The 25,712-nt window shown below is 42.7% G+C and overlaps 1 protein-coding gene across 1 annotated transcript in view; it reads left to right on the top strand.

Annotated features, from left to right (window-relative positions):
- The window catches only part of GATAD2B (GATA zinc finger domain containing 2B), a 120,728-nt gene that overhangs the window by 10,125 nt on the left and 84,891 nt on the right, over positions 1-25,712 (top strand). The window lies entirely within an intron of this gene.

The raw sequence follows: 25,712 nt of genomic DNA, 5'->3' as shown, positions 1-25,712 counted from the left end.
GTCTCCACTAAAAATACAAAATTAGCTGGGTGTGGTGGCCCATGCTTGTGATCCCAGATACTTGGGAGGTTGAGAGGCAGGAGAATTGCTTGAACCTGGGAGGCAGAGGTTGTGGTGAACTGAGGTCACACCACTGCACTCCAGCCTGGGCAAGAAGAGTGAAACTCAGTCTCAAAAAAAAAAAAGTTGCCAAATTGTTGAAAGTTGCACTTCTTAAGGATTTCCCTAGTCTTGCATTCTATAATTTTTTTTTCTTAGATTTACAAAATGTACATTTTTGCAACTTAGATCTTAAAAGTTTATTCCATTTTAAAATGTAAATATGAATTCATTTGTTGAGCTTTTTTTTTTTTTTTTTTTTTTTTTTAAAGACGGGGTTTCACCATGTTGGTCAGGCTGGTCTTGAACTCCGGACCTCAGGTGATCCGCCCGCCTTGGCTTCAAAAGTGCTTGGATTACAGGCGTGAGCCACCACGTCCGGCCTTGTTGAGCATTTTTTTGTGTGTAAGGCTTTGTACTATCTTAATTCTTACAGTAACTCTGTGAGGCAGACATTTTACTGTTTTACAGATGAGAAAACTCAATTCCTAGGGAGGTTGTCATTTTGCTGGAATCTCAGATTTTAAAAAGTAGTGACTCTAGCATTTCTTGAACAACTCTGCCTGACTCCAAAAGTTGTGGACTTAACCATTCTGCTGGTGTTTCTTTTTTTAATTTTTTTTTTTTGAGATAGAGTCTTGCTTTGTGGCCAGGCTGAAGTGCAGTGATGCAATCTTGACTCCCTGCAACCTCTACCTCCTGGTTTCAAACGATTCTCCTGTCTCAACCTCCCGAGCAGCTGGGCCTATAGGCATGTGCCACCATGTCCAGCTAATCTTTGTGTTTTTAGTAGAGACGGGGTTTCTCCATTTTGGTCAGGCTGGTCTCAATCTCTTGACCTCGTGATCTGCCCGCCTTGGCCTCCCAAAGTGCTGAGATTACAGGTATGAGCCACTGCGCCCAGCCTGGTGTTTCTTATATAGTTTTATTTATTTATTTATTTGACAGAGGTTTGGTTTGTTGCCCAGGCTGGAGTGCAGTGGTGTGATCATGGCTCACTGTAACCTCCATCTCCCTATCCTCCTACCTCAGCCCACCAAGTAGCTGGGACTATAGGTGCACATCACCATGCCTGGTTAGTTTTTGTATTTTTTGTAGAGATAGGGTTTCGTCATGTTCCCCAGGGTGGTCTCAAACTCCTGGGTTCAAGCGATTTGCCTGCCTTTGGCCTCCCAAAGTGCTGGGAATACAGGCATGATTGATTGATTGATTGATTGATTGATTTGAGATGGAGTCTTGCTTTGTTGTCCCGGCTGGAGTGCAGTGGTACAATCTCAGCTTACTGCAGCCTCTGCTTCCTAGGTTTCTCCTGCCTTATCTCTGGAGTAGCTGGGATTATGGGTGTGTGCCACCATGCCTGGCTAATTTTTGTATTTTTAGTAGAGACAGGGTTTCACCATGTTGGCCAGGCTGGTCTCGAACTCCTGACCTCAAGTGATCTGCCCACCTCTACCTCCCAAAGTGCTGGGATTATAGGTGTGAGCCACTGTGCCCAGCCTTTTTTTTTTTTTTTGAGACGGCATCTCACTCTTGTTGCCAGGCTGTAGTGCAGTGGTGCGCTCTTAGCTCACTGCAACCTCCGCCTCCTGGGTTCAGGCTATTCTGCATTAGCCTCCTGAGTAGCTGAGATTACAGGTGCCTGCCACCACACCTGGCTAATTTTTGTATTTTAGTAGAGGTGGAATTTCATCATGTTGGCCACGATGGTCTCGATATCCTGACTGCGTGATCTGCCCACCTCGGCCTCCCCAAAGTGCTTGGATTACAGGCATGAGCTACCGCTCACAGCCCTGTATATTTAATATATATTATACATTGGCAGTGGTAAGGAATACATTATACATTTGGGGCTGAAGGATTTGGAGTGATTCAAAATTATTTGACCTTGAACAGAACATCTTAGAGTACTAGTGGTCTCACTGTATGCTTTGAGAATATTACACTTTGCTATTGTGCTTCCCTGTAGTTCCTCCAGAATTGTCACTCTGGAATAAGGCAACTGACTGTTTGTGTACTGGTTTTCCAGAGAACTAGCATTAGGCGAGATATTTTTTAGAAATGTCAGTGGTATGAGGGCTGCCATTTTTCCTCCATGAATTCTAAGGCAAATGTTGTAGTTCAACTGACTTAGCCTTCACCTTCAGGGCATTCCCAGAAGGACAGTTGTAACTGAGCTGCTGTCCCCACCTTTCATCTAATAGGCTAGAAACAGGAGAGTAAGGTTTCAACTTTGTTAATGAGCAGAAACCCTTGCTTTCTGTAAAGATGGCAGTGTCACACTAAGAAAGCTATAAAACCCACCATTATTTCTCTTCTGTGAGGCAAGCAGACAGACCTGGGAATCAGGGGAGAAAAGGAACACTACCTTTGATTTTTTTTTTTTTTCCAATCCTTTAAAGGTTTATATATGGATCTTGAAATTAAAATGAAACTTTTTAAGAAATTTGTACCGCTTGGGTGCTTTGGCTCATGCCTGTAATCCCAGCACTTTGGGAGGCCGAGGCCTGAGGTCAACAGTTCGAGACCAGCTTGGCCAACATGGTGAAACCCTGTCTCTACTAAAAATACATTTTTTTTTTTTTTTGGAGAAGGAGTTTCACTCTTGTCACCCAGGCTGGAGTGCAGTGGTGCAATCTCGACTCACTGCAACCTCTACCTCCTGGGTTCAACCTGAACCTCCCACGTAGCTGGGATTACAGGTGCCTGCCAACATGCCCAGCCAATTTTTGTATTTTGAGTAGAGACGGGGTTTCACCATGTTGGCCAGGCTGGTCTTGAACTCCTGACCTCAGGTTATCTGCCCACCTCAACCTCCCAAAGTGTTGGGATTACAGGTGTGTTCACTGTGCCTGTCCTGTCATGTCTTTTAAAGGTATAAAAGTTATCTGAATGGTGTTCATCCCTAGGTTCCAAACTCTTTTTTTTTGAGATGGAGTCTTGCTCTTTCACCCAGGCTGGAGTGTGATCTTGAGTCACTGCAACCTATGCCTCCCGGGTTCAAGTGATTCTCCTCCCTCAGCCTCCTGATTAGCGGGGACTACAGGAGCGTACCACCATGCCCAGCTAATTTTTTGTATTTTTAGTAGAGATGGGGTTTCACCGTGTCAGCCAGGTTGGTCTTGATCTTCTGACCTCATGATCCGCACCTCTCTGCCTCCCAGAGTGCTGAGATTACAGGTGTGAGCCGATTCCAAACTTTTTATCCAGCAGTGTGAAACTTGTATCTACCAGTAAAGAAATTGAAAAGATTTCCTCACTAGGGCAACATTTTGTAAGGAAGGGCAGTTTTCCAATCACTTTTTAACATTTACATGGCTAGATTGATGTGTTGCCATCAGAAAGATTGAAATAGTTGGTCACATGTGTTGCTACTGCCATGGACAGGTTGGCTAGAAGACCTTTGAAGTATTGCACCGTTAGGTTCTGTGAAATTGAATTTGAATAGCGTGACATTGTTTCTGTGTACTAGAGTTTTGCCTTTAATAAGCGTCCATGAATAAATTTATGTTATTATGTCATTATTCTCTTATGTTATAATTCAGATAGTAGTTAATTCTCAGTTTCTCACCTGAGTGCATAGAGAATTTGAAAGCTTTGCTTATTTATTTATTTTGAGACGGAGTCTTGCTTTGTTGCCCAGGCTGGAGTGCAGTGGCGTGATCTCACTGACTGCAACCTCCACCTACCGGGTACAAGTGATTTTCCCGCCTCAATCCTCCGGATTAGCTGGGACTACAGGCAGGCACCACCATGCCTGACAAATTTTTTTGTATTTTTAGTAGAGACTGGGGTTTTACCATGTTGGCCAGGCTTGTCTCAAACTCCTAACCTCGGATGATCTGCCCGTTTCGGCCTCCCAAAATGCTGGGATTACAGGTGTGAGCCACTGTGCCTGGCCATAGTTTTGCTTTTCTAGAGTACTGTATTTTATTTTTTTGAGACAGGATCTACAGGCTAGGACTGCAAGCATATGCAACCATATCCAGCTAATTTTTTTTTGTATTTTTTTCTTTTCTTTCTTTTTTTTTTTTTTGTAGAGATGACGTTTTACCATGCTGCTCAGGCTGGTCTTGAACTCCTGAACTCAAACAGTCCACCCGCCTTGGCCTCTCAAAGTGCTGAGATTATAGGCATGAGCTCCTATGCCCAGCCAAGAGTATTTTAAATTCAGCTTTTTCTTCCAGATGAGTGGAAACTAGAATATGGGACTCTTGTTACATGAAGATCCACACTTAAGTTTTTATTAGCCTACATTTTTAACTTTTCACCTTTTGCAGGGAGAGCAATTCCTTGGTTGAATTTTGTATAATGCATTAATACTGAACTGAAAACTTTCAAGCACTGTAGGTGATTGAAAAAGGATCTTTTACAGCTGTGTTCTGCAGTCAACAGGAACATCTTAGAAATAGCAAATGCGTATTTGAAGAACCTTAAGGATTCAAAGGAATATAAACTCTCTAGCCTAAATAGTGGTACAGTTTTTTTTGAGAACTCATGAATTTACGTATATAGGTACCACCCTTTATGAACATTTTGATTGTTGACTTTGTACTATTCATGAAAGCCTTTAAATCTACCTAATACTATACTGTAAGTTCCTAATTTTGTCAAGTACATTGTGGTAGATATCACAGAAGAGTATAACTAAGGTTAGAATCTGGGCATTTTTAATTTCCAAATTAAACCTTCTATTCTTGCTGGCTGAATACTTGATAATTACAGGGAGAGTAAAATAGAATATGATAAAGTTGTATTAAAATACAAAAATTAAAATTTCTCTAGTTATGTATGACTTTTGTTCTGTGTTCTAGATTCAGTTGAGTTGAAGGTATAAAAGGACTGATGAATAAAGGATACTATTATGGTGCTGGGAGGTATTAGAGGAGGACAGTGAGATTTTTACCCATTATTTTATAGGTTCATGAATTAAGCCTTCAGAAGATGGCATTTTTAATTTTGTTGTTAATTTTTGTTGATGCACTGCTTAGTAAATCTTTCATGAGCTGTCTAAACTGTTCCACATTAGTTATTTCTTTTGTTGGTTATTGTGAAGACTGTTGATTTGTGTGTATGTGTGTCTCGTTCTCTCCTCTTGCTCTGTCTTTCTTTAAAAGAACCAACCATTCTCAGTGTTGTGTATAAATTGAATTTTTGTGGCTGGATATGAGAAAATAGTTAAGTATTGGTGGTACACTTAGTGGATAATTTTCATTTAATTTCTTGAAAGCTTTCCTCCTTTGGTTAAACTAGAATAGCTTTTGCTCTTTTTTCACTTTATTCCCTGGAACATCTGTGTTCCAGATAATATGCTTCCGTTTCTCACTGACATTCTTAAAGCTTCTATGAATCAAAATATTTTAGAAATCTATTATTTCTCTACCTTCTCACCTGTAGGGAACACATTTTATTGTACTATATACTGATGCTCCTTGACTTACAATGAGGTTATGTCCGCATAAACGTAAGTTGAAAATAGCCTAAGTAAAAAAAATGCATTTAATACAGCTAACATACTGAACATCATAACTTAGCCTAGCCTACCTTAAATGTGTTCAAAATGCTTACATTAGCCTACAGTTGGACAAAATCATCTAATACAAAGTGTATTTATTTTTTTGAGACAGTCTTGCTCTGTCACCCAGGCTGGAGTGCAGTGTTGCGATCTCGGCTCACTGCAACCTCTGCCTTCTGGGTTCAGGCGATTCTTCTGCTTCAGCCTCCCGAGTAGCTGGGATTACAGGTGTCTGCCACCATGCCCAGCTAATTTTTGTATTTTTAGTAGAAATGGGGATTCACCATGTTGGCCAGGCTGGTCTTGAACTGACCTCAGGTGATCCACCTGCCTCAGCTTCCCAAAGTGCTGGGATTACAGGCATGAGCCACTGTACCCGGCTCAAAGCCTTTTATAATAAAGTATTGGATATCTCATGTAATTTATTGAATATTATACTGAAAGTGTAAACCAGAATGGTTGTATGGGTACTTAAAGTATGGTTTCTGCTGAATGTGTGTCACCTTCACACCATTGTAAAGTTGAAAAATTTTAAGTTGAGCCATTGTAAGTTGGGGAACATAAATACTTGGCAAGCGGTCTTCTAACCTGCATGTGAAAATCACTAGTAGCTTACCAATTCCTTGTTTATTTTAGGCAGTATTTTAGAAATCTTACCTATCTATACATATTACTTTTTAAAAAATTATTATCATTATTATTTGGGACAGAATCTCGCTCTGTCACCAGGCTGGAGTGCAATGGCACAATCTCAACTCACTGCAACCTCTGTCTCCTGGGTTCAAGCGATTCTCCTGCCTCAGCCTTCCGAGTAGCTGGGACTACAGGCGTGCGCCACCACAGCTAACTTTTATATTTTTAGTAGAGACAGGGTTTCATCATGTTGGCCAGGATGGTCTCGATCTCTTGACCTTGTGATCCTCCTGCTTTGGCTTCCCAAAGTGCTGGGATTATAGATGTTAGCCACCATGCCTGGCGTTAAAAATTATAATAGTAATAATAATTATTATTTTTTAAGATGGGGTTTCACCATGATGGCCAGGCTGGTCTTGAACTCCTGACCTCAGGTGATCCACCTATCTCGGCCTCCCAAAGTGCTGGATTACAGGTGTGAGCCACCGCACCTGGCTATAATTATTATTTTTGAGATGGAGTCTCAGTCTGTTTGCCCAGGCCCAGTTGGAGTACAATGGCACGGTCTCAGCTCACTGCAACCTCCATCTCCCTGGTTCAGGTAATTTTCCCACCTCAGCCTCCTGAGTAGCTGGTACTGCAGGCGTGTGTCACCATACCTAGCTAATTTTTGTATTTTTAGTAGAGACGGGGTTTCACTGTGTTGACCAGGCTGGTCTCGAACTCCTGACCTCATGATTTGCCTGCCTTGGCCTCCCAAAGTGTTGGAATTACAGGCATGAGCCACTGTGCCTGGCCTAAAAATTACTTTTAATGAGACAAAGTTTTGCTCTCTTGCCCAGGCTGGAATGTAGTTGTGTGATCATGTCTCACTACAGCTTAAGTGATCCTTGCACCTTAGTCTCCCAAGTAGCTGAGACCATAGGCACATGTCACCATACCCTGCTAATTTTTAAAGTAAATTTTGTGGAGATGGGATCTTGCTGTGTTGTCCAGGCAGGTCTCAAACTCTTGAGCTCAAGCAGTCCTACCTTGGCCTCCTAAAGTGCTGAGATGTAATCCATGTTCCTGAGCACTTTGGGAGGCCGAGGCAGGAGAATTGCTTGAGCTTAGGAGTTAGAGGCTGCAGTGAGGTAGTATTGCACCACTGCACTTCTGGGGGATAGAACACAACCTTGTTTCTTTAAAAAGAAAAAAAAAAAGTATGTTTCTGGAGTCAAAAAGTCCTAAGTTTAAATTTCTACTCCACCATTTAGTTGTAAGATATTTTACTTAACTTCTCTGTGCCTGGCAGATAGTAAATATCCAGTAAATGTTAGTTATTTTTTACTTTTTATTTTTTAAAATTTATAACGATGGAGTCTGTGTTGCCCAGGCTAGTCTCGAACTCCTGGGCTCAAGCAGTCCTCCCACTTCAGCCTCCCAAAGTGGTGAGATTACAGGCATGAGCCATGGCATCCAGCCCGTTAGTCATTCTTGTAAAAAAGATAATGGTAAACCTGGCACATAGGTGTGTGTGTGTTAAAATGTACATAACATAAAATTTACCATGTTAAAGTATACAATTGAGTGGCATTAAGTACATTGATGTTGTATAACCAACACCACCATTAATTTCCAGAACTTTTTCATCTTCCCAAACTGAAACTATGTACGTATTAAACTATAACTCCCATTCTCCCCCTCCCCAGCTCCTGGCAGTCACCATTCTACTTTATTTCTATGAATTTCACTAGGTACTTCATATAAATGAAATCATACCACATTTGTCCTTTTGTGCCTTGCTTATTACACTAAAAATATCTTCAGGGTTTATCCATGTTGTAGCATGTGTCAGAATTTCATTTTTTAAGACTGAATAATTTTCCCTTGTTAGTAAATATTCCATTTTGTTTATCCATTCATCGGTTGGTGGATATCTGGATTGTTTCCGCATTTGGCTGTTGAACAAGGCTGCTCTGAACATGACTGGGCAGATATCTGCTTGAGTCTTTGCTTTCAGTTGTTTTGAGTTCAGGGTATATATCCAGACTTGGAATTGTTAGATCATGATAATTCTGTTTTTGAGTAGTTGTTACACTGCTTTCCACAGTAACTGTATCATTTACGTATCTATCAACAGTGCACAAGGGTTCGAGTTCCTCCACATCTTGCCAACACTTTTCTTTTTTGTTGTTGTTTTTGGAATAGAAATTCTAGTGAACGTGAGGTGTATCTCATTGTGGTTTTGATTTGTAATTCCCTAAGATTAGTGATGTTGACCATCTTTTCAGGTGCTTATTGGCCATTTGTATATTTCCTTTGAAAAAATGTTTACTCAAATCCTTTGCTTAGTATCTAATTGGGTTTTTGTTGTTAGTTTTAGGAGTTCTTGGTATATTCTGGATTTTAATCCCTTATCCACATATATGATTTGCACATACTTTCTCTCATTCAGTGGGTTGCCCTTTCACTCTGTAGTGTCCTTTGGTGCACAAAAAAATTAATTTTGATAAAGTCTAGTTTATCTGTTTTTTTCCTTTTTTGCCTGTGTTTTTGGTGTCTAATAAATCGTTGTCAAATCCAACATCATGAAGCATCTAAGAGTTTTTTTTATGTCTTCTATTTAGTCTTTCATTTATTTTGTGTTGACTTTTTTCTCATTTTTAAAATTTACTTTTTGTATTGTATTATATTTGTATTGCTATAAATTTGTTACAGCAACTCATAACGGAACAATATTTTGTGTTAATTTTTTTTGTTGTTGTTGAGACAGAGTCTGGCTCTGTCACCCAGACTGGAGTGCAGTGGTGTGATCTTGGCTCACTGTAACCTCTGCCTCCCGGATTCAGGCAATTCTCCTGCCTCAGCCTCCTGAGTAGCTGGGACTATAGTCATATGCCACCATGCCTGGCTAATTTTTGTATTTTTAGTAGAGACAGGGTTTCACCATGTTGGCCAGGCTGGTCTCAAGTGGTCTGCCCATGTCCGCCTCCCAAAGTGCTGGGATTAGAGGCATGAGCCACTGTGCGCTACTATTTTTTTTTTTAAGCAGTGATTCTCTCAATATTAATAGGTCTTTTTGAAAAAAAGTTACGTGGTCAAATAGGATTTTGGAAAATTCTGGATTAAGATAGATTTCTTTACAACATGACTTCCCAGAGCCCTGAATGTCTATTTTTTATTTTTTGAGAGGGAGTCTCACTCTGTTGCCCAGGCTGGAACACTGTGGTACGATCTCTGCTCACTGCAACCTCCACCTCCTGGATTCAAGCGATTCTCCTGCCTCAGCCTCTGGAGTAGCTGAGATTACAGGCACCCACCACCACAGCCAGCTAACTTTTTTGTATTTTAGTAGAGTTTGGGTTTCACCATGTTTGTCAGGTTGGTCTCGAACTCATGATCTCAAATGATCCGCCCGCCTTGGCCTCCCAAAGTGCTGAGACTACAGGTAGGAGCCACCATGCCTGGTCCCACACCACTGTGTGTGTGTGTAGATGAGTCTTGCTATGTTAAAACTCCTGGGCTGAAGCAGTTCTCCTGCCTCAGCCTCCTGAGTAGCTGGAATTACAGGCACGTGCCACTATGCCTGGCTACCACACTGTTTTGATTACTGTAGTTACATAGTAAGTTTTGGAATTAGGAAGAATGAGTCCTCTGATTTTGTTCTTTTTTATTTTTCCCCCAAAATTGTTTTGGCTGTTTGGGTTTCCTTGAGATGCCTTATGAATTTTAGGATGGGTTTTTCTGTTCACACAGTTTTTTACATTGGGCTAAAAATATGGATGGGATTCTGTTCAGTTGTAGCAGTTTTTTGGGTTTTTTTTGAGACAGCGTTTTACTCTTGTTGCCCAGGCTGGAGTGCAGTGGTGAGATCTTGGCTCACTGCAACCTCCACCTCCTGAGTTCAAGGAATTCTCCTGCTTCAGCCTCCTAAGTAGCTGGATTATAGGCATGCACCACCACGCCCAGCTAATTTTTTGTATTTTGAGCAGAGATGGGGTTTCACCATGTTGGTCAGGCTCGTCTTGAACTCCTGACCTCGTGATCCGCCTGCCTTGGCTTCCCAAAGTGCTGGGATTACAGGGGTGAGCCACCATGTCCGGCATTATCTGTTTTTAAGACAAGGTCTCATTCTGTCGCTCAGACTGGAGTGCAGTGGTGTAATCATGGCTCACTGCAGCCTTCACTTCCCCCCAACTCAGGTACCTGATTTTCCCACTTTAGCCTGTCAAGTAAGTGGGACCACATGGGCATGCCACCATGCCTAGCTAATTTTTTGTATTTTTTGTAGAGAGGGGATTTTGCCATAGTTCCCAGACTGGTTTTCAACTCCTCAAGCTGTCTGCCTGCCTCACCTCTCAAAGTGCTGGGATTACAGATATGAACTCCCATGCTTGGCCAATATTAGAACTTTATTGAGGAAGAATATTTAGGCATATAGTAAAGTCCTGTTACAGAAATTCTGTACTTTTCCTATTGCTTGCAAATCTGCTGTTTAATGACTCATTGCTGTTATTCTGTTAACATTGAACAATTTGAGTACTACTAGTACTCAACTTAAAGTACTTTAAAGTACTTAGGCTTTAAGTACTAAGTACTTAAACTTAGTTAAGAATACCGATTGCCTAGTTCATGAAGTCTTCTTTTATAATTTCATCTGTAATCCTAAATCCCAAACTATGGCAGAAAATCCAGGGCTCTGAGCAATGATACGGGTTTATTTTTCCAATTTCTGGAGTAAAGATCTCGGTTGCTTTTCTCTGTCTTAGGCCTATTGTCCTGAAAAATGACAGTTGGGCCAGGTGTGGTGGCTCACACCTGTAATCCCGCACTTTGGGAGGCCGAGGGAGATGCAATCACCTGAGGTCAGGAGTTCAAGACCAGCCTGGCCAACACGGCGAAACCCCGTCTTTACTAGCTCGGCATGATGGTGTACACCAGCTACTTGGGAGGCTAAGGCGGGAGAATTGCTTGAACCCAAGAGGCGGAGGTTGCAGTGAGCTGAGATCGTGCCACTGCACTCCAACCTGGGCAACAGAACGAGACTCCGTCTTAAAAAAAGGAAAAAGAAAAGAAAAATGACAGTTAATTGCTCTGATAAAGAGAAACTTGGGTCTGGTCTCTTGTCCTGCCTGTCAGAGCTGCTTAGTTTGTAACCACTGAAATCTGGTTGTGGGAAACTGCAAAGGCCTGAAACATTTCTTGTATACCTACTATGTAAAGGTAGTGTGTAAAGATATAAACATCGGTATTGTAGAGGATATGAAGAGAAATTACAGAAGATGCAGTCAGTAGACGAGAGACTACCTGTATTAAAAGACTGCAGCTGGGCTTGGTAGCTCACATGTGTAATCGCAACACTTTGGGAGACAGCTTGAGCCCAGGAGCTTGAGACTAGCCTGGGTAACAAAGTGAGACCTCATTTACAAAAAATATAAGAAGAATTAGCAGGGTATGGTGGTATGTGCCTGTGGTACATACCTGTGGACCTAGCTACACAGGAGGCTGAGGTGAGAGAATCCCTTGAGACCAGGAGGTTGAGGCTGCATTGAGCCGTGTTTGAGCCAGTATATACACTCCAGCCTGGGTGACAGAGTGAGACCTTGTCTCAAAAAAATGAAATAAGATAACTACAATACTAGGTACAATATGTTTATAAGTTAATTAACTGGCGTATTAGGAACAAGTGCCCCTTAGGTAGGAATTGTATCCTTATTCAGCACTTTTTACACCTTGGTTCTAAATGTGATAGACTTACCAAATCCTAAAAATTCTGCCTGTTTGTTTTCTTTTTTTGAGTCAATCTCATTGGCCTCTATTCTCCTCCTCATTGTCTCTGTTGCCTCATGGCCATTTAAGACAGAATCGGGCATGTTCAGGGTGGTATGGCTGTAGACCCCATAGCTGTTTTATTTATTTTTTATTTTTTAATTATTATTATTTTTGAGATGGAGTTTTGCTCTTATTGCCCAGGCTGGAGTGCAGTGGCACGATGTCGGCTCACTACAACTTCCACCTCCAGGTTCAAGCGATTCTCCTGCCTCAGCCTCCCAAGTACTCGCTGGGATTACAGGCATGTGCCACCACGCCCAGCTAATTTTGTATTTTTAGTAGAGACGGGGTTTCTCTATGTTGATCAGGCTAGTCTTAAACTCCCGACTTCAGGTGATCCACCTGCTTCTGTCCCCGGAAAGTGCTGAGATTACAGGCGTGAGCCACCGCTTCCGGCCATGGATATCTTTTAAATAATAACAAACATTTTTGGCTTCAGCCTGGGTGACAGAGTTGAGAAGCTATCTCTTTTTTTTTTTTTTTGAGATGGAGTTTCGCTCTTGTTACCCAGGCTGGAGTGCAATGGCGCGATCTTGGCGCACCGCAACCTCCGCCTCCTGGGTTCAGGCAATTCTCCTGCCTCAGCCTCCCGAGTAGCTGGGATTACAGGCACGCGCCACCATGCCCAGCTAATTTTTTGTATTTTTAGTAGAGACGGGGTTTCACCATGTTGACCAGGATGGTCTCGATCTCTTGACCTTGTGATCCACCCGCCTCGGCCTCCCAAAGTGCTGGGATTATAGGCGTGAGCCACTGCGCCCGGCGAGAAGCTATCTCTTAAACAAAGTGGAACTTTAGGAATTTTTCTATGTGTCAGGCTCTATTCTAAGCACTTTAAGTTAGTTAACTCGTTGAATCCTTACTGTACTCTATAAAGGTAGATGTCATTCTTGTTCCCATTTAAATGAAAAACTGAGGCACAGAGGTTTAAAAAAATTGCCTAATGTCATAAATCCTAGAAATGCAACAGCTGGGATACAGAATCAGGAAGTCTGACTCTTAAGCTTAAAGTCTTAAGCATCATGCTATACTCCTTTTATCTCTGCATGTGTATGTATGTATGCATATGGATATAGGCCAGATGAGGTGACTCACACCTGTAATCTTAGCACTTTGGGAGGCTGAGGTGGGCAGATCACTTGAGCCCAGGAGTTTGAGACGAGCCTGGGCAACATGGCAAAACCCTGGCTCTACAAAAAGACAAAAATTAGCCAGGTGTGGTGGCATGTGCCTGTAGTCCCAGATATTCAGGAGGCTGAGGTGGGAAGGCTCGCTTGAGCCTGGGAGGTCAAGGCTGCAGTGAGCAGTGATTACAGCACTGCACTCCAGCCTGGGTGACAGAACGAGACCCTGTATTAAAAAATTTTTTTAAAAAGAATGCATATGCTGGGCGCGATGGCTCACGCCTGTGATCTCAGCACTTTGGGAGGCTGAGGCGGGTGGATCACAAGGTTAGGAGTTACGAGACCAGCTTGACCAATATGGTGAAGTCTCTACTAAAAATATAAAAATTAGCTGGGCATGGTGGCACTCACCTGTAATCCCAGCTACTCAGTCAGGAGGTTGAGGCAGGAGAATTGCTTGAACCCAGGAGGTGGAGATTGTGGTTGCGGTGAGCTGAGACTGAGCCACTGCACTGCAGCCTGGGCAACAGAGCGAGACTGTCTCAAAGAAAAAAAAAAAAAAAGGACTGGGCGCAGTGGCTCACATCTGTAATCCCAACACTTTGGGAGGCCAAGGCAGGCGGATCACGACATCAAGAGATTGAGACTGTCCTGACCAACATGGTGAAACCCCGTCTCTACTAAAAATACAAAAAAAAAAAATTAGCTGGGAGTGGTGGCACTTGCCTGTAATCCCAGCTACTCCAGAGGCTGAGGCAGGAGAATCACTTGAACCTGGGAAGCTGAGGTTGCAGTGAGTCAAGATAGCGCCACTGCACTCCAGCCTAGTGACAAAGTGAGACACTGTCTCAAAATATATATATATATTTGTAGCTCGTTGTTTTAGTAACTGTATAATATTTTATTGTATGGATATACCTTAATTTGCTTAATCTGTCCATTTCTGAGGAACAGGGTGTTTGTAATTTGTGCATATATGTGCTATGATAACCAGCATTCCAGTGAAACATCTTACATAGATCTTTACACATTTAAGTATATTTGTAGGTACAATTCCTAGAAGTGTAATTAGTGAACCAATTGCACCTTTATAATTTTGTTAGACTTTGTTAAGTTATTCTCCAAAAATTTGTACCGATTTACATTCACACCAACAGGCTATAAGAGTTTCTGAAACAACTCAGTTGAAATCGAAACTTCAGAAAAGTAGTGTGGCTGTCCAGCAATGAGAACTGTCTTCAAGTGCCTTTGGGAACACTTATATACCTTATTAGCATTTCCTTTCAAAAAAGCATTTGTCTTTGGATTTTGATTGTCAGCCATGTGACTACAGCCCAATTATTGGAAAGAGAAGGAGGCCTTTTTTTTTTTGAGAGGGAGTTTCGATCTTGTTGCCCAGGCTGGAGTGCAGTGGCGTGATCTCAGCTCACTGCAACCTTCGCATCCCAGGTTCAAGTGATTCTCCTGCCTCAGCCTCTCTAGTAGCTGGAAGGCACATACCAGCATGCCTCCCTATTTTGTATTTTGTAGAGATGGGGTTTTGCCATGTTGGTCAGGCTGATCTCAAACTCCTGAACTCACGTGGTCCGCCCACCTCGGCCTCCCAAAGTGCTGGGATTATAGGTGTGAGCCATTGCACCTGGCGAAGGAGGCTTTTTTTTTTGAGATAAAGTCTTGCTCTCAGCAGTGGAGACTGGAGTGCAGTAGCTCGATGTCAGCTCACTGCAACCTCCCCGTCCCCAGTTCAAGTCATTCTCCTGCCTCAGCCTCCCCAGTAGCTGGGACTACAGGTGTTCACCACCATACCCAGCTGATTTTTGTTATTTTTAGTAGAGATAGGATTTCACCATGTTGGCCAGGATGGTCTCAATCTCTTCATCTCATTATCTGCCTGCTTCAGCCTCCCAAAGTGCTGGGATTATAGGCATGAGCCACTGCACCCGGCCACTTTTTAAAATTTTTATTTTAAGAGACGTGATCGTGCTATGTTGCTCAGGCTGGAATGCAGAGGCAGGTATGATCACTGCAGCTTCAAACTCCTGGGTCGAGCAATCCTCTAGTGTCAGCTTCTCAAGTAGCTGGGATTAGAGGCCTGAACCATTTCACCAAGCTGGAATATACATTTTAAAATAAAAAAAAATTTTCTTCTTTGAAATATTTCTCAAATGTCTCGATTTTTAGTCTACACGTTTTGATAATCTGATTTCTTGTCATCACAATCTTTTAAAATCAGGCAACTTCAGGAGTAATGAATGTACAGTTACATACAGGAGGATGTACAGTTCCTAGTTGAGCTTCTGGCAGAGGCAGAGAGCCAAACAACACTATATCAGCAGGGTCATACTATTTTCAGAGAATGGAGATATTAAAGCAGGTAAGGGCAGATTCCTTCTAAGAGTTAGATTTATTTGCTGACTGATTTTCCTGCTCTGATAGGTCACTTGTCTTCCTTCTCATCTCATTTCTCTGATTTTACAGTGAAGGTGATCATTTTATTCAGTAGATTTAGGTTTTGTTCAGTGAATTTAGAACTTATTAGGAGGCTTTCACTTGCTTAGAGTAGGGTCAGAGTAGGGAGGTTATCTTTGTTGGTGCCTCAGCCTCCTGAGTAGCTGGGACTACAGGCGTGCCCTACCACGCCTGGCTAATTTTTTTGTATGTTTAGTAGAGATGGGGTTTCACCATATTGGCCAGGCTGGTCTCCAACTTACGGCCTCACGCAGTCCTCCTACCTTGGCCTCCCAAAGTGCTGGGATTATAGGCATGAGCCACTGCACCCAGCCAAGATTTGACTCTTTTAAATACCTACCAGAGCTGTGTGATTTGGGATTTGTATTTTTGTAGTTTATTATAATTTAATTCTTTCTTTTTTTTTTTTTGAAATAGGCTATTACTTTGTTGCCCTGACCTGAATGCAGTGGCACAGTCATAGCTCACTATAGGCTTAAACTCTGGGTTTTAGCGATCCTCCCCCTCCTCAGTCTCTCTAGTAGCTGGGACTACAGGAATATGCTGGTTAATTTTTTGGTACTTTTATAGAGATGGGGTTTCACCAAGTTGCATAAGCTAGTCTCAAACTGCTGGACTCAAGTGATTGCCCTGCCTCAGCCTCGCAGAGTGCTAGGATTAAGGCTTTAGCCACCATGCCCGGCCTGGGTTTTTTTTGTTTGTTTGTTTGTTTGTTTTTTGAGACAGTCTCATTATGTTGCTTGAGCCAGTCTAGAACTCCTAGCCTCAAGCCATCCTTTCACCTATGTCTTCCAAAGCACTGGGATTACAGGTGTGAGCCACTGTGCCAGGCCCAAGGAATGAAATATTTGAATATAGAAACATAGTTGCTGAGAAACTATATCTTTTTCAGCAGTTAAAAAAATTTTTTTTTAATGTATTGGCCAGCTGTCTAGTTTTGAAACCTTAACCTATATTGTAGAAGTGGTGATTCGATCCATTACAATGTAGTTGATATTTTTAGAAGACACAAATTCTGGGTCCCTATAGAAGAAATTTTTCTTGAGAAGCAGAAACTTCCACTTAAGAGCAATAGAGTGTAGTTTTGACTTTTTGTAGAAAATACTTAGTCTTTCATCAGTTATTTCCCTGAAAAAGCACTAGTTTTTCTCTTGCACCCCCATTGGGTAGTCTCAGATACTTAGCACCAAAAGTCAAGTAAACCTATTTGAGATAATTGTCTGTTCACATTCTCCCCATATTTCATAAGATCATTGTGTTCTCATCATATTAGAAGAAACAGAAAAACCAAAATCAGATGATTTGAGTGCTTTTCATTGTTTCTTCCTTTTCAAAAAAAAGTGTTTTAAGAGCTATTTTAGTTCTCAAAGCCATAACCACTATATTTTTTAATTATCTGGAAGTATTTGTTTAACCAATTTACCTTTAAAAAGATCCTTCAAAAATAAATCTTACTAATGTTGCCTTAGATGTAAAAAGCAATAAGTATAAAATATGTAGTTTGATGACATTTTTTTCTTAAGAAATTTATGAAATTTTAAAAAAGCCTTTTCTCTACAAAAGATCTTAGCTTTTTGTCTTTGAACTGTGCTGAGTGGTTCAAAATGAGTTTATTCTAAGCCCATTTCACGAGTATTTGTACATGATTTGTAGGTAAGATAATATAACTTTGGTTTATGGAAAAAATTGAATTTAGTTCTAAAATTCATTTCTCAGGCCTTAGCTTGTTTATAAACTACCATGTAAATGGGTTGTTTTCCTCTTGCATTCCATTTTTGTGTTTTTTTGCATCTTTTGCAATACTTAGTTACTAATAATTGTTTCATATTGTGGTTATTATGAAGGAAGAAATGAAATTTGTGCCCAGGGATATAAATTATTTCTTAGCACATGGCGAAATTAATGAGCAAAAACTTGAAAGGTTTTGGGTATTTTATAAATAACATTCCTCTATATGTTGTGTATCATCTCAGACTAGTGAACAATGTAGAGTGTAACATGAAGTACATACAATAAAAGTAAAAATGTTTGTGGTCCTCAAAAAAAAAAAAAGAAACATGAATTTGTTAGTAGAATATAGCAAGATCTCCTGAACTCACTGTAGTTAATATTTCAGTCAGTATTAGGAGATGCTTCCTTGACCTTGCAGATTTTCCTGTTCACTCTTACAGGCCCTCAACCTATTCTGTTTTTTATGGTCCCTCTTACTTTCCTTTTTGTTTCAGATTATCCCCTTTGTCTGACCTATTTGTTGGAGTGGAGAATCTAGTTCTTTGAGTGGTGCTTTTGATTCAGGATAGTCAACTGTCTTAATATTAGGATCCAATATCTGGATTATAGAATCCAATACCTCATCTCATTCAGCTTTTTTTTTTTTTTTTTTTTTTTTTGGAGACGAAGTCTTGCTCTGTCACCCAGACTGGAGTGCAGTGGCACAATCTTGGCTCACTGCAACCTCTGCCTCCTGGGTTCAGGAGATTCTCTTGCCTCAGCCTCCCGAGTAGCTGGTACTACAGGTACGTGCCACCACACCCGGCTAATTTTTTGTATTTTTAGTAGAGACAGGGTTTCACCAGTTAGCCAGGATGGTCTCGATCTCCTGACCTCATGATCCTCCTGCCTTGGCAAAGTGCTGGGATTACATATGTAACCCACTGCGCCAGGCCTCATGCAGCTTTCTTTAATGCTGTTTAGCGACTTCCTTGTTAGATGGATTTTAAAAAAAATCTTTTTAAAAGACAGGATCTCACTCTGTTGCCCAGGCTGGAGTGCGGTGGCAAGATCACGGCAGCCTAGAACTCTTGGTCTCAAGTGATCTTCCCACATCTTCCTCCTGAGGAGCTTGGACTACAGGCACATGCCACAGCACCTGGCTAATTTTTTTTTTTTTTTTTTTTTTGTAAAGATAGAGTCTTGCTATGTTGCCCAAGCTGGTCTTTAACTCCTGGGTTCAAGTGGTCCTTCCACCTCATCCTCCCAAAGTGCTGGGGTTATAGGCATGAGCCACTATGCCTGGTCCAGATGGATTTTTGAAGAGCCTTTTTTATTTCCAAAGTCAGAGGTATAAAAGTCTCAATGAACAGGATATCCAGCCCTGACCTTAGCCCTGATCCAGCTCAGACTTGGAACTCTTTGTAGATAAAAAGTATAGTTAACTGAAGCTATATGGATAAAGGAAGGACCCAAATACTGCATATCTTGGATTCAATAGTAAATCATTATATTGTCAGTAAATTTTTAGTAACATGTCTCCTTTGCCCCTCAGATGTTTCCATTCTTTTTATTTTATTTTATGTTTTTTGGAGACGGGGTCTCACTCTGTTGCCCAGGTTAGAGTGCAGTGGCATAATCATGGCTCACTGCAGCCCCAATCTCCTGGGCTTAAGTGATCCTCCCATTTCAGCCTCCTGAGTAACTGGGGTTACATGCATGTGCCACCACTCCTGGTTGGTTCTGTACCTGTTGTACCTGACTGTCATCAGCATTAAGCCAAGGATATACTACCAAGCTCTTGTTTATCAGTTTTTGTAAATATTTTTTTTTTGTTTTTTGAGATTGAGTCTTGCTCTGTCACCTAGGCTGGAGTGCAGTGGCACGATCTCGGCTCACTGCAGCTTCCGCCTCCTGGTACAAGCAATTCTCTCCTGCCTCAGCCTCCCGAATACCTGGGACTACAGGTGGCGCCACTATGCCTGGCTGATTTTTGTATTTTTAGTAGAGTCGGGGTTTTACCATGTTGGCCAGGATGGTCTTGATCTCCTGACCTTGTGATCCACCCACCTTAACACCTTAGCCTCCCAAAGTGCCGGGATTATAGGTGTGAGCCACTGCGCCCAGCCCGTAAACCTTTTTTTGAGATGGAGTTTCGCTCTTGTTGCCCAGGTTGGAGTGCAATGATGTAGTCTCAGCTCACGCAACCTCCACCTCTCAGGTTCAAGCTATTCTCCTGCCTCAGCCTTCCAAGTAGCTGGGATTAACAGGCCTGTGCCACCATGCCCAGCTAATTTTGTATTTTTAGTAGAGACAAGATTTCTCCATGTTGGTCAGGCTGGTCTTGAACTCCTGACCTCCAGCTATCTGCCTGCCTTGGCCTCCAAAAGTGCTGGGATTACAGGCGTGAGCCACTGCACCCGGCCTGTAAAAAATTTGTTTTAACTGAGGTATAATATACCTACAGAAAAGTAGTTTTATTATAAGGTGACCACCCAGATATAGAAGATTACTTCTACCCAGAAGTCTTTTTTGTTTTTTGAGACGAAGTCTCACTCTGTCACCTAGGCTGGAGTGCAGTGGCACAAACTCGGCTCACTGCAACCTCTGCCTTCCGGGTTGAAGGTATTCTGCCTCAGCCTCCCAAGTAGCTGGAACTGCAGATATGTGCTACCACGCCCGGCTAATTTCTGTATCTTTACTAGAGACGAGATGGGGTTTCACCATGCTGGTCAGGCTGGTTTCAAACTCCTAATCTCAAGTGATCTGCCCTCCTTGGCCTCCCTAAGTGCTGGGATTACAGTTGTGAGCCACTGTGCTGAGTCCCAGAAGTCTTTATGTTCTCTCCTAGTCATTACCCTCCTCCACTCCAACAGGTAACTATTCTGACTTCCTCTGGTAGTATTTGTATTCAGCTACAAGGTTGAGAATTGGTAATCATAGCCACAGACCTCCTTTAAGATAAAATCATATTGGTGGTGTTTAATATAGTGGTTCTCAGCTGGGAAGACTTGTACCTTGGAGGACATTTGGCAGTGTATAGGGACAACATTTTTGTTTTTGAAGACGGAATCTTGCTCTGTTGCCCAGGCTGGAGTGTAGTGACTTGATCTCAGCTCACTGCAGCTTCCATCTCTCGGTTCAAGTAATTCTCTTGCCTCAGCTTTCTGAGTAGCTGGGATTACAGGTGCATGCCACCACTCCTGGCTAATTTTTATATTTTCAGTAGAGACGGGGTTTCACCCATATTGACCAGGCTGCTCTTAAACTCCTGACCTCAAGTGATCTGCCCACCTCAGCCTCCCAGAGTGCTGGGATTACAAGTGTGAGCCACTGTGCCCGGCTGACATTTTTAGTTTTTGAAACTAGGGTGGTTGTGCCGTTCATATCTGTTATAGAGTCAGAGGTGGTGGTAAACATCCTACAGTGCATGGTAGAGCTCCCTACAATAAACAATTAACTGGCCCCAAATGTCAAATCGTATGGAATTTGAGAACTCATGCTCTCTTAGTGAGGTTTCGTTGTGATTGTGACAAAAAGTGATACATTAAATTGTGTGTTTGTTTTTTGGAGGCAAGGTCACCTAGGCTGGAGTACAGTGGTGCTATTGTGGCTCATTGCAGCCTTGAACTCCTGAGCTCAGGCCATCTTTTCTCCTTAACGTCCTGAGTAGTTAGGATAATAGGCACACACTATCATGCCTGGCTATTTTTTTTGTAAAGGTCTTGCTTTATTGCCCAGACTGGTCTTGAAGTTCTGGGCTCAAGTGATCATCCTGCCTCAGCCTCCCAAAATACTGGGATTACAGGCATGAGCCACCAAGTTTGGCCACCTTAAATTGTTGAAAACCCCGTTCTGCTTTTGAAACTTTTTTTTTTTTTTGAGTCAGAGTCTTGCTCTGTCGCCCAGGCTGGCATGTAGTGGCATAACTCACTGCAACCTCTGCTTCCCTGGTTCAAGTGATTCTCCTGCCTCAGCTTCCTGAATAACTGGGATTATAGGCATGTGCCACTATGCCTGGCTAATTTTGTATTTTTAGTAGAGACAGAGTTTTGCCATGTTCGTCAGCCTGGTCTTGAACTCCTGACCTCAGGTGATCCACTCGCCTCGGCCTTCCAAAGTGGTGTGATTACAGGTGTGAGCCACCAAGCCCGGACTGCTTTTGAAACTTTTGTGTGAAACCTTTATAAAAAAATATGTTTGCAGAGAACCCTTTTTCTGTCACCCAGGCTGGAGTGCAGTGGCGCAATTATGGCTCACTGCAAACCCCTCCCAACCTTGCCTCCTGGGCTTAAGTGATCCTCCCACCCCAGCCTCCCAAATAGGTGGGACTGTAGTTGTATATCACCATGTTTGGCTAATTTTTGAAAATTTTGTAGAGACGAGGTCTCACTAGTTTGCCCAGATAACCTTAAACTCCTGGGTTCCAGTGATCCTACCGCCTCAGGCTCCCAAAGTGCTGAGATTACAGATATGAGCCACTGTGCCTTGCCTGCAGAAAACTTTTTCTTTTCTTTTACAAGCCCTTAACTAACATTATAGAAAACTCTTAAGAATAAACTGTTTTGTGGAGGGTTTCTCACTCTGTTGATCAGGGTGGAGTGCAGTGGCGTGGTCTCGGCCCACTGCAACCTCCACCTCCTGGATTCAAGCGATTCTCCTACCTCAGCCTCCTGAGTAGTTTGGGATTACAGGCATCCACCACCACGCCTGGCTAATTTTTGTATTTTTAGTAGAGATAGGGTTTCATCATGTTGACTAGGCTGGTCTTGAACCCCTGACCTCGTGATCCACCCACCTTGGCCTCCCAAAGTTCTGGGATTACAGGCCTGAGCCACTGAACCTAGCCAAGAGTAAACTTTTTTAAAAGCTCAGATTTACTTAGGAAAAGGGGTAAACTTATTTTACTGAGACAGAGTCTTGCTCTGTCACCCAGGCTGGAGTGCAGTGGTATGATCTCTGCTCACTGCAGCCTCTGCCTCTGCTCAAGTGATTCTCCTACTTCAGCCTCTTGAGTGGCTGGGACACAGGTGTGTGCCACCCTGCCCAGCTAACTTTTCGTATTTTTTTCTAGAGACTGTGTTTTGCCATGTTGCCCAGACCGGTTTCAAACTCCGGGGCTCAACTGATCTGTCCACCTCGGCCTCCCAAAGTGCTGGGATTACATGCATGAGCCTGGCCTGTGTCCTGCTGGGATAAACTTTTTAAAGTGAATATTTACTGCCCAGTAAAATGGTAAACCTGCCCACTGTAGCAAATTCTAGTAACAACAGTCAGAATTTGGACAAATCTTTATCACTAAATTGAGGAAAAGTGTCTGTTTTTCCTGTAGGCCCCATGTGCTCATCAGTGCTGTATTTTTAGTAGAGACGGGGTTTCTCCATTGGTCAGGCTGGTCTCAGTCTCCTGACTTCAGGTGATCTGCCCACCTCTGTCTCCCAAAGTGCTGGGATTACAAGCATGAGCCATCGTGCCCGGCCTCCTCATTTCAACAAAGAAAGTTTCTTGGCTGGGTGTGGTGACTCACACTTGTAATTCCAGCACTTTGGGAAACTGAGGTGGGTAGAATACAAGGTCAGGAGTTCGAGACCAGCCTGGCCAACATGGTGAAAGCCCATCTCTACTAACAATACAAAATTTAGCCAGGCATGGTGGTGTTAGCCTGCAGTCTGAGCTACTCAGGAGGCTGAGGCAGGAGAATCGCTTGAACCCGGGAGGCAGAGGTTGCAGTGAGCCAAGACTGCCACTTCACTCCAGACTGGGTGACAGAGGGAGACTCTGTCTCAAAAACTAAAAAAAAAAGGCCAGGTGTGGTGGCTCACCCCTGTAATCCCAGCATTTTGGGAGGCTGAGGCAGGTGGATTGCCTGAGATCAGGAGTTCAAAACCAGTCTGGCCAACATGGTGAAACTCTGTCTCTACTAAAAATACAAAAAAAAAAGCCAGGTGTGGTGGTGTGCACCTGTAATCCCAGATACTTGGGAGGCTGAGGCAGGGGAATTGCTTGAATCAGGGAGCTGGAGGTTGTAGTGAGCCGAGATTGCGCCACCACACTCCAGCCTGGTCGACAGAGCCAGACTCCGTCTCAAAAAAAAAAAAAAAGACAAAAAAGAGATGATTTCTTACAAGTTTACTGGTTACTAATGTTGAGCCCATTTTGATGACCAAATTCTTATTTTATAATATTATTGGACAGGAGTGATGAATGTCCAGAATTTTACATTGGCATATCTTGTTCATCAGTTCTGATGTTAAGCTTCTTGACCATTTACTAGTCATTTGTTATGAGCATCTATGTTTTCATGTATCCATTTACAGTCTAAAGAGTTCTAGGTGAACCCTGAAAGACCCCTTAACAGTTTATTTATTTTTCCCTTGGATTCAGTAGGAGGGAATACTTACTAGTTTATTTAATATTTGGTCACCTAGATCTTTTTTCCTTGATATCTAATCTTTAGCCTTTAGTGTGTCTTTCCTTAACTATTGTTTTATATACTATAATAGTCTTGTTACCTATCTTACTCTTACGCTACTTCTGGTTAGGCCTGGAAACTCTGTCCCTAATTTTCATTGTGCTTATGTCTTTTAATAATTATGTTAAACCTAACGATTGCTTTTATTTTAAAATTTTAGTCAGTTTTTGGATAGATGATATATGCACATGGTACAGAATTCACAATTGGAAAAAGTTTACAGTGAAAAAGGACATCTCTTTCTTTCTTTTAAAATTTATTTAATTTATTTTTTTTTAAAGATGGGGTTTCCCCATGTTAGGTAGTCAGATGGTCAGGCTGGTCTTGAACTCCCAACCTCAGGTGATCCGCCTGCCTTGGCCTCCAAAGTGCTTGGATTACAGGCCTCCAAAGTGCTTGGATTACAGGTGTGAGCCACCATATCTGGCCCAAGGACATCTCTTTCTTTGGAGACAGAACTTAATCTATTTCTTTCTCTTTCTTTTTCTTTCTTTCTTTTTTTTTTTTAAACAGAGACGGGGTTTCACCATGTTGGCCAGTCTAGTCTTGAACTCCTGACCTTGTGATCCACCCGCCTCAGCCTCCCAAAGTGCTGGGATTACAGGCTTGAGCCACCGCGCCCGGCCTTCTTTCTCTTTCTTTTCTCCTCTTGCCCTTCTCCCTTCCCCTCCCCTCCCCTCCCCTTTTTCATCTGTCCCCCTACCCCCCGCTTTTTTTTTTTTTTTTTTTTTTGAGAGGGAGTTTCACTCTTGTTGCCCAGGCTGTCAGTGCAGTGGCACAATCTCAGCTCACTACAACCTCTGCCTCCCAGGTTCAAGTGATTCTCTTGCCTCAGTCTCCCGAGTAGCTGGGATTATAAGCGCCCGCCACCATGCCTAACTTTTGTATTTTGAGTAGAGACAGGGTTTCACTGTGTTGGCCAGGCTGGTCTTTTTTTTTTTTTTTTTTAAAGATGGAGTTTCGCTCTTGTTACCCAGACTGGAGTGCAATGGCGTGATCTCGACTCACCGCATCCTCCGCCTCCTGAGTTCAGGCAATTCTCCTGCCTCAGCCTCCTGAGTAGCTGGGATTACAGGCATGCGCCACCATGCCCAGCTAATTTTTTGTGTTAGTAGAGACGGGGTTTCACCATGTTGACCAGGATGGTCTCGATCTTTTGACCTCGTGATCCACCCACCTTGGCCTCCCAAAGTGCTGGGATTACAGGCTTGAGCCACTGTGCCCGGCCTTTTTTTTTTTTTGAGACAGAGTCTTGCTCTTGTTGCCCAGGTTGGAGTGCAATGGCGCGACCTCCGCCTCCCAAGTACAAGTGATTCTCCTGCCTCAGCCTCCTGAGTAGCCGGCCAATTTTTGTATTTTTAGTAGAGACGAGCTTTCTCCATGTTGGTCAGGTTGGTCACAAACTCTTGACCTCAGGTGATCCCCCCTGCCTCGGCCTCCTAAAGTGCTGGGATTACAGGTGTGAGCCCCTGCACCTGGCTGCCTTCCCTTTTTTCTTTCCCTTCCTTTTTTTTCCTTCCCTTTTCTTATTTTTCCCTTCCTTTCCTTTCCTTTATCTTTTTCTCTTTTTCTTTTCTTTTTCCTTTTTTTTTTTTTTGGAGATGGAGTCTCGATCTGTCGCCCAGACTGGAGTGCAGTGGCGTGATCTCGGCTCACTGCAACCTCCACCCACCAGGTTCAAGCAGTTCTCCTGCCTCAACCTCCCAAGTAGTTGGGATTACAGGCGCCCACCACCACACCTAGCTAATTTTTGTATTTTTAGTAGAGACAGGGTTTTGCTATGTTGGTCAGGCTGGTCTCGATCTCTTGACCTCAGGTTATCCTCCTGCCTTAGCCTCCCAGTGTGCTGGGATTACAGGTGTGAGCCACTGTGCCTGTC

This window comes from Aotus nancymaae, unplaced genomic scaffold (assembly GCF_030222135.1).
Source record: "Aotus nancymaae isolate 86718 unplaced genomic scaffold, 86718_ANA_hifiasm-v0.15.2.pri h1tg000108l, whole genome shotgun sequence".
NCBI classification, from domain to species: Eukaryota; Metazoa; Chordata; class Mammalia; order Primates; family Aotidae; genus Aotus; species Aotus nancymaae.
Note: the sequence above shows the minus strand (reverse complement) of the source record. Positions and strands in the feature narration are given on the sequence as shown.